Below are 10,497 nucleotides of genomic sequence, written 5' to 3'. Positions count from 1 at the left end.
ACTATGCCCTCATATTTTTATGCATGACAAGTATAATATGATATTATTATTGAATTAGTACAAACGCATGAATAAGACCCGTAATCTTGGGATTTACAAAAAAAATGATCCATTCAATGTGATTTTGTCATTTGATATTAAAATAGCATAAAAGGGCTCATGTAATTACAAATGATTTAGATCCGGTCGGTCTTTTGGATGAACATGCATATAACTATTAGAAGAAATTACAAAAAAATCATATTTGGTTTTTTGTACAATTCACCATCTATATATGCCTTTTCTCCTATATAGTACTTTTAATATCAGAAATTCATATTTTTGAATATTGTTTTGTCAAACAGTTATTTCATTCCCTTTTTTTACAAGGATGTGTCTATTCATATAAAAACTGTTTATTTGACATTGTTAGAATTTCTGTTACCAACACAAGAGACTTGAAAATATTGAGTCTATTTGTAATTATCCTGTAATTGTCCCTAACCATTAAGGCCATTATGGGTTGATGAATTACCAAATTGGATAAACAAAACTTTAATGTCCTGAGCTAACTACAAAATAGTGCAAGTGTCGGTTTCGGATCAGAACATTAATTTATGCGAAATTCTTAAGATATACATGAGAATTCCTTAAAAATTGGAGGATTGTATGTGAAGGTAGGTGAGAGTGGATTTTGAGTAATTTTCTTTACACTCCAAATTGGAGGAGAATCATGGTACATGTATTTTTCTTCCAAAATTACCCTTTCTCTTTTATTTTATTCGTACAAATGAAATAATATAAGAGTAATTTTATATATAACTATATTATTAAATCATCACTTACCTTTCTTTAATTACACCTCATTCAAATGAGGCTTTAATGATCTCTGAATGCCATTAATATATGGATGCACAATATTAATTGCAAGTAAATAGCAACTATGTAAGATATCTTACCCAATATAGAATGTCATAACTTTTATGACGTTTAAAATAAATATGTTATCGTGGATATTAATGTGCATTGAAATACAAAAGGACATTATTCTTAAACCATTCTCATTATGGTTATTTATTAAGAATTCATTATGATATTCATGTGCAGTAGCAATCTTTATGGTTATGACCGTTATACGTGATATTATTATTAAAACAAGCACGATTAAAATTCTATTATGAATTTGTTTGACATATAATATTTACTCGGTTTTATCCTTTGACTAAGTTCATTCTAGAGTCAGGGACCAACGCGAAGGAATTATTAAGTTGATTCTAAGATGAATTAAAAATTCCATAAAGAGAATTGCATCATACATGATATTTGCCAACAAGGCAAATTTAAACATTCTTTTGCTATGGAGTATGTTCCATGGATCAAGCCATTGATCCCCAAGGTAAGTGAATATAACTTTTATGACTTACCACAATCTTTTAATAATGGACAGAGTATGCCCCACTTCTGGAGTTCTTTCAGTGCTAACCCACAGGTACAAGGGAGTTGCTAATACTACAACTAGTGCAAACACTGATATGAAAAATAAAGCTCAATCCAAAGAAGTGTATATGCAGAGTCACTTCAGAAAAATTCCTTGACTATGTCATTGGCCAAAAAGGAGTTAGAGCAAATCCAGATAAAATAAAAGCCTTGCGAGGAAAAAGGTGAAAAGAGCGCCTAAATAAAAGCCATGCGAGGAAAAGGTGAAAAGAGCGCCTAAATGAAAACCCCACAATGGGTGAGAAAGATCCAGAGGTTGAACGGGCGGATCATCATACTAGAAAGATTGTCAACAAGCATATCAAGGTATAAAACAATTCCTAGCAGAACCACCCTTGATGAGCAGACCAATCTGAAGGGGAGACCTGCATTTGTATCAATCTGTCATGGATAAAGCTATATGCACCATGGTTATTCAAGAAGAAGAAGGTCAGCAGTTCTCCATCTATTATGTTAGCAAAATGTTGAAGGATGCGGAGACAAGATATTCGAAGCTAGATAAAATGGCTCCCACGGTTGTGACAACATCCATCCGTGTTAAACCATAGCTCCAAGTATAACCTCAACATGATCGATATCAAGATCAAGAGCTGGATTTACCATCACGATTCAACATTGAACACACGGATGATGAGATTGAAAGACGAGGGCATACCGCTCTAGATAGACAAGAGAACAATGCAGAAAGATATGCCATCCAGTTAATAGGAATTCGCCATTCACAGCACAGATCTTGAGGTACGAGGCGGACAGAATGTTTAAAGCTTCCAACTTGCCACAATATAAAGGAGAAGAGTCAATATAAACGGGACATTACATATCCCGAACCCAAAGGAGGGGAGCATGTAACCGTTGGAAGAAATGCCAAAGCGTACTACAAGTTGGCCACCACATTGAAGCTTGCTGGGAGCTGGCAAACTAGATAGCTTTGTCCAGAATAACAAATAACAAGATGACAAGCAGAAGACAGATCCCAAAAATAAATTCAAAAGTGTCATTAATGTCATAGCAGATGGACTAGTGTATCAGCCACCCGTGGAAAAAGCAAAAATATCCGCTATGGATAAAACATCCCTCCATTGCTCCTTTTGCAGAAACAGGTCGAGTAATCTCTCCACATGTAGATGCATTGGTAGTAACAATGGCAATTCAAGGATGGGAGATAAAATAAAGCGAGTAAAGACACGGGCAGTTCTCGCAATGTCATCGCCAAAGGTGCATTCGCCAAACTAAAGGTTGATCCGATCTAAATAGAAACAACCATTATTGACATCATTGGAGTGACGGGTCACACTATCCAAACCAAGGGCCAGAGGTTGCAGCCCTAATTTCCATCCGTCGTCTGACAATGTACATTCCCACCAGCAAATGAGGAGTAATGATTAGCGGGAACCAAAAGGTGGCTAAAGAGACTTATACTCGACGTCACTATCAATCCACCCACAATCCAAAGAGGACGAAGGTGAGAAATATTAACTTGTCACTACAGCTTTAGGTGACACAGAAACGCTCTTTATTGCTGATGGAAAGCGGGTGCGGATCGCCAAAGGATTAAAACTTGAGATCAAAGAGGATGTTAAAAAAGTTCTCATTGAGTCTGAAAGCGTATTTACATAGGAGAATGAGATCCCCACAGGAGTAAGCCCAGATGTGATTACTCATAAGTTAAACATCATTGAGGATGCGGTTCTAGTTGCTCAGAAAAGACGGAACCATGGGCCTAAAAACCAGTATTTTTACATATTCTTATATGTGCATTAAACTGTTATAGTATCCTATATTTTATAATTTATTCTTTCTCGCCATACTTCTTATATTCATTTGCCTAGCTTTTAGTGCTGATATACGCCCAGTGGCTGGCGAATGAAAAGTTCCACAGGTGGATCAATTACCTCAAAGATAGGACAATTGATCCCATCACGGGCGGATCCCCTTTCCATAAAGATAAGAAGCACAGACCCTCAGGAGCTTTCAAATAAGCTCAACTCTCTCCTCAAAGACAGGAAAAGGATTGACCACCATCAAAAGCGGGTTAAAATCGTCTCAAACATGAGATCATTACACCCTCAGCTTTCTCCTCAAAGATAGGAGAACACTCTCATGGGCGGATCCATCTTTAGATGATCACCATTCGAGAAAGAGTTAAAACATTCCTTGGACGCAAGGACTTTACACTCTCTCACTCCCTTCCCAAAGAAGGGTTCACAAGTCCTACGGGCGGATCGATCCACCTCAAAGATAGGTAGCAAGTTGATCCCCTAGGCAGCTTTACTTCCTCTAGAAGGAATAGAACAACTTCAAACCTTCACAAAGGTTCGCACAACGGAGTATGGCTGGCCACCTACTCCATATTAAATCCTACAAACTTATATATTTACTTACGCAAACGTAAAAGTAAATGGCGACCATAAGGATTAAAACAATTGTACTTAAGTTTTACAAACAATCGGACAATAATCTCAGCGGCGGATCGATCTACCTCAAAGATAGGAAACAATTGATTGCCGTCAGAGACAGAGTTAAAACATTTCTCAGACGTGAGAACTTTACACTCTCAAATACTCTTCCCAAAGAAGAGTCTCAAGACCTGGCGGCGGATCGATTCACCTCAAAGATAGGAAGCAAATCGATCGCCTAAGGCAGCTTTACTTCCTCACCAGGAATAAAAGCTTCTAAACCTTCACAAAGGTTCACACCTTGGGGTACGGCTGGCCACCTACCCTAAAAAATTAGAGAAATCCTAAACCAGATTCTAGAAAATCACTTGCTAAAAGATATAATGCATTAGTAAAAATAGTTCTGGAAAGCAAAGGGTTCATCCAACTAATGAAGCCTCGTCTTCATCCAATTTATGAAGCCTCATCTTCATCCAATCAATGAAGCCTCGTCTTCATCTCCAACTAATGAAGCCTCGTCTTCATCTCCAAATAATGAAGCCTCGTCTTCATCTCCAACTAATGAAGCCTCGTCTTCATCTCCAAATAATGAAGCCTCGTCTTCATCTTCAAGTAATGAAGCCTCGTCTTCATCTCCAAGTAATGAAGCCTCGTCTTCATCTCCAAATAATGAAGCCTCGTCTTCATCTCCAACTAATGAAGCCTCGTCTTCATCTCCAAATAATGAAGCCTCATCTTCATCTCCAACTAATGAAGCCTCGTCTTCATCTCCAAATAATGAAGCCTCATCTTCATCTCCAACTAATGAAGCCTCATCTTCATCTCCAAATAATGAAGCCTCGTCTTCATCTCCAAGTAATGAAGCCTCGTCTTCATCTCCAAGTAATGAAGCCTCGTCTTCATCCAATTCATGAAGCCTCGTCTTCATCCAATCAATGAAGCCTCGTCTTCATCCAATTAATGAAATCTCGTCTTTATCCAAACAATGAAGTCTCGTTTTCATCAAAGTAATGAATCCGCATCTTCATCATAGAAATAACAAAGTCTCGCCTCCACAAAATGCACAAAAGTCCCTAAATGGCTGATCATTCTTACTGATCCCTAAGTGCGGGTCATTCTCCTCAATATGGCAGAACTGAACAAAAGAAGTCCCTAAGGCGAATCATAATCCTATGTCGTAGGAACAAATGGTCCCATAAAGGGCGGGTTATTCCCTTTCTAAAGGAAATATAACTCTCAAGAAGCCCCTAGAGGATAACAATGGATACGGTTGGCCACCTATCCACAAGGAAGCAAAAACCCCTAAAAGTGCATCATATCCATATATGATCCCACATAGGGCGGATCTTGTTCATAAGATCCCGCATAAGGAAGCCCCAAAAGGCGCATCATTTCCATATATGATCCCCCATCTAGGGCGGGTCCACTTTCCTCCAAGATAGAAAAATAAAACACCATTTAGACAGCCCTAAAGAGCTTTTTATACCTTTAGGAGGGGCTTCTGATAACAACCCAAATTATTCTTGAATAAGGAATAAGGGAAAATTAATAGAGATAATGACGAACCATTATTTCTTCTAAAAGAGATATTTATGCATGATTAATGTGGAATTAATGATAATTAATGCAGGGGTGAATATGCAAATAATGAGGAAAAGGAAGGAGTTTCTAGCATTATGCCACACCATGTGGACCATGGCGAGATACGCCATAATGAGATACGCCCGATGAGAACGCCTTGACGGATACAAGAATACTAAAAGGCGCCTTTATTACCATCCATGAATGAGAATAAATACAATTAAATGGCAATTAATAGCCATTAAAGGGGAATAAAGACTTGATTGTTCGAATACCTCAACTCTGAGGGTTTCAATGCTAAATGCTGGGATTAATGGAGAATTAATAGCAATAAAAGATGAGTAATGACATGACTCTTCACCTGCTTCCCCATTAATGCTGAAGGTTACAGAAACCTATATAAATACCCCAGCTTCCTAGGATCAAAGGTACACTTACTGATTCTCTACTTTTGTGCTTACAATTTATTCTCAGAAATATTACTGACTTTGGCATCGGAGTGTCCCCGGCCGATCCCAACGGCGCCTCACAGGGAAGTGCTCCGATCAAGGATTTTTCCACAAGTTATCAATAACTGAGTTCCATAATTACGTATTTTGCCAACATCAAAATGGGGGAGTTTGTTGAAACACCTTTCCACAAGATTTTGATTTGACAAAATCATCCATGATTAAGAGGAAATTAAATTTAAATGCTTTGATTTAATTGTACTAATGTGTTTGTTCAATATTGAGTGCAAAATATATATATAAAGTTAAACAGGTCAAAAGTCAGCATAAGCCAAAGCTGAGTGGAACGGAACTCAGCATGAACGAACAGAAGCTGAGTGAAGTAGAACTCAGCATCAAAAGCTTTTTTCATAGTTGCCAGAATGAAGCTGACTAAGAAGGAACTCAGCATGAAAGTTGAACATTCGAAGATAACGAATGAAGCTGAGTGACAGTCAAGACAGCATGAAGGATCCGTTTACTAAAAGACAAAGTCTGCCAATCTTCTGCACCAATAATTGAAGCCTCGAAAATACAAAGTAGACTAATTCCAAGAATCATGGGTCAATGGATTATTGGTAAAAGACAACTGGCACAAAAAGACAAGTCTGATGAAAGAAGACAAAACCTGACGCCTGAAGAAAATAGAGAAAGGGAATGGCGGAACAGACTGAAGCTGACCAGAAGCTGTCTGCTAAAAGAGCCGTTTTGGACTTAACGGCTAAATCATCTCAAATGATCCAATCTTCAGAAATTCATCTATAAAAGGACAATGATAGTTCTTGGATCATTTGCCGAAGTATCAAAAGAAAAATACAAGAGAGAAAATCTTGAAAGCACTCAAATACAAAAAGATCTTACACCAATTTTTTCTATTCTCTGTGTAAATGCTAGATTGATTGTTTTGTAATCATCTAAAGTGTTCTTTACTTGAAAAAGAACAAGTGTGTAATCAATAGGAATATTGAGAGTGTTGAGCTGAGTACTTGGTTATAAGTATTCAGTGGTAGAAAAATCTAAGTGCTGGGTTGTAGTACTTAGTAGGAGCTGAGTAGACGAATAGAGGACATACTCTTGCATACTCACTACCTTGTAAAGGGGTTGTGCTCTACCTTGAAAGAGCTCAGTATTGGATTGAAAATCCCAGGAGGAACTGGGGACTGGACGTAGGCAGAGAGGCCGAACCAGGATAAGTCGTGCTGAGTAACTTCTAAACTCTTTCTCTCAATATATATATATATATATATATATATATATATATATATGTGCATGTGTTGCTTGTTATATTTACTCAGCTTATAAAATTGTTAAAACTGAAACTGAGTAAATCTGAGTGCTGAGTTGGAAGCTGACCTTTCAAGAGTCAATTCCCAACTCTCAAGTCAAGCCGTCTTAGTCAGCATAGAACTAAAACTGTCTGACTAATCACTCGGCCGTGCTGACCAACACGCTGAGTTATCAAACTCTTAAAATAACATTAAGTCAGCATAATTAAAAGCGAAAAAAGTTACATTAGTTCCTAACCCCCCTTGGAACTAATCACTAGGGACCAACAGATGCAACCTCATTCAATGAATGTGATGCCTTTGGAGCTGGAGCGATGCTACGCGATAGTTCTGGAGCCTTTATAGCAGGCTACAATACACACATGACCGGGACAGTAACAATAAAAATAGCCGAGACAATGGCATTGAAGACAAGCATGGAATAGATCCGAAGCCTTGGTCACCAGAACGTAATTTTTGAGTCGGATGCTAAAGCAGTTATTGATAGCATCGGTACAAGGAGCAGGGATATCACTAAATTCGGTAAATATTATTGATGATGTGAGGTCCCTGCTTAGTAATCACGTTAGTTTCTTAGTGCTTTTTGTTTCAAGGTTAGCGAACGAAGTGACCCATTTATTGGCACGAAATGTTCGTTCCTATGTTAATTATTTCATTCATTATTCTTCCCCTGTATTTATTGGAAGCAACCTCATTCGGGATGCTTCCCTAAATTTTGAATAAAGATCGGTTCTACTTCAAAGAAAAAAAACCCAGGTTTGTGAGATGATGGTGGAGATATAGGGTTAAACCCCAATTTGGGGTTTTTATGTAAATTATTACCCAATCGATCAAAAAAAAAAACCTAATTGGTCTCCGGTTAAAAAAATAGCACTATTACGGCACTAGTTGCACCCCCTAATAGACTTGATTGGACCGGATTCGGGTCTCCATATTATATTCACATCGAGTTTAGATCGGGCTGAACTGAGTTAAAGATTTTAATTCTCAACACCTGCCAACTAATATATAAATTAAAAATAGAATTAACTATAATTATAAAAAATAAAAATGTAACTGATATATATTTAATAAATTAATGAAGGTGAAAATTTGGTTTCATTGCACCGGTGAAACTCAAATTTATATTCAGGTTTTTAGTTTTAACAAAATCAATTTTATTTCATTAAAAAAAGCAAAATCAATTTTATTCGCTGAAAAAGTTAATATTTGATTTCATTTGGTTAACAAGCAAATAATTAACAATCTAATATCAATCCAGATTTTCGAAACAAATTCCAAACTGAACTCATTTTTTGTACGGGTTTGTACAAGTTCAATTTGAATTGGGTCAAATTAGAAATATACATATCCAAGACTCACCCATAAAGGACGGACTTAAACGGACCAGTGAATTTATGAACAGGTCTAGTCGTAATGGTGTGCAAAGCAGAGTTGCAACCATTACGGTGTACATGTCACCCTAACGATAAAAAGGAAAGACGAAAACCTTTACAATATGCATGGCAATGTAATGGTGGAGACATAAGCCATGTCTCTTCTCATCTTCACGAGTCTTTTGGTCTGTGAAGATGAGGACCCCTTTCTCTCTATTGTTTTTGTTTTTTTTAATTAATTAAAACTATTTTTGATATATTAGAAGTAAATTAATGTAATTAGAATTATTTTTATTTTATATTTAGGTTTTTTTAAGTTAATTATCTTAATTAGACATGTAGTTCTTTTAATTTTTTTTGCAAATTTTTTTTTAGAGTTTCATATATTTGTAATTTCAATTTTAACTTTTTTAATTTTGTAAGACAATATTATAAATTTATATAAATTTCTTTATAATTATTTTTTATTATGTTTAATATATTTGCAAAGTCTTAGATCGTATGGCGCACCAATAATACCCCTCTTTGAGGGACACAAATATTCTCAAGTCATAAGGATTTCTAACCAGAGAATGGCTTAACCTAAAACTCCTATATATAAACAAGTATAGACACGTGATACAGTACGTTATTTGCTATCTCACAACTAGTCCATACCATTTAATCCGGTCTAAATCACAAACTGACTTAGGTATCAGAGCACATTCGCCGGATTCTAACCCCATCTGACCTACATTTTTATTTTACAGATTATTAACAACGTCGGATTATCAAGACGATTTGGATACATTAGCAACATCAAGTAACCAGTTATCAGTAGGTCAATATTTCACAAAACTCAAGAAGATATGAGATGAGATTGAGTTTCTGCGTCCTACACCTTAACCTTATTGCACATGTAATGTAACATCCACAAAATAATTTATACATATATTTATTATATTTATTCATGTAAATCTATTTAATTAGAATCTTAAATTAATTATGGTGATAATTTAAATTGTTAAAATTAATCAAGGTTGTAATAGGAATTAAGTAGTAATTATATTTTCAAAGAAAGTTGTAATGTTATATATAACTTAAAAAAAAAAAGAGACCACATTGTAATGTGTGTTTACTTGGATAAATAATTAATAGTATAATTAATTAGTCTCTATGTTTTTACCTATTATACTAGTCCACACATATATTTTAAGGTTTTTATATTTTATATTAATCAATTATTTAGTTTTTCTTTTTAATTTTCTACATTAAAATATAAAAATACTCTTAGTTATATAAATAAAAATTTTGTTTTTTAATTTTTCAAATTTAATCAATATAATTATATTAAATTTGTATAGTACATATGCACTAACATTTTTCTACCTATACCTATTAATATTAGTATATAAAAAAATTTATTATTATTTTTTTTTTATTAAAAACTGTGGATAGAAAACTGAACCTGAAAATATTTAAAGAACGAAGGAAAAATAAAGAAACAACGAATAAAAGAAATTAAGTGAAACGAAATAAAGGACGTCCTATTGCATTATCACGAATAAACAACAAATAGAAACTAGGTGCTGAACCCTAGAAGTGACGGTAAGTACTGACATGACCAAAATTAATAAGAACATCCGTAACCTAAGAAAAGATATAAGAAAAAACTACAATCATATCAGTCATAATCTCTAAACAAAAATATCACTCTGTATGAGGTACTAATGTAGAATGAGAGCCAAATAGATATCTCTTAAAGTTAAGTTACTGTTGTATGGCGAAGTTTAAGGAAGAGACTGAGACTCACGCGCGAAATGAGGAAGTGGGGATGACAAGTGGATGGAGAAACAAGCGCGAAAAGAAACGGTAGGATTTAGACCTAACTTGCGAGAAAACTGCAAAAAAAAAT

The sequence above is a fragment of the Euphorbia lathyris genome, chromosome 5 (assembly GCF_963576675.1).
Source record: "Euphorbia lathyris chromosome 5, ddEupLath1.1, whole genome shotgun sequence".
NCBI classification, from domain to species: Eukaryota; Viridiplantae; Streptophyta; class Magnoliopsida; order Malpighiales; family Euphorbiaceae; genus Euphorbia; species Euphorbia lathyris.
The sequence above is the reverse complement of the archived record's forward strand: the minus strand, read 5'-3'. Positions refer to the sequence as shown.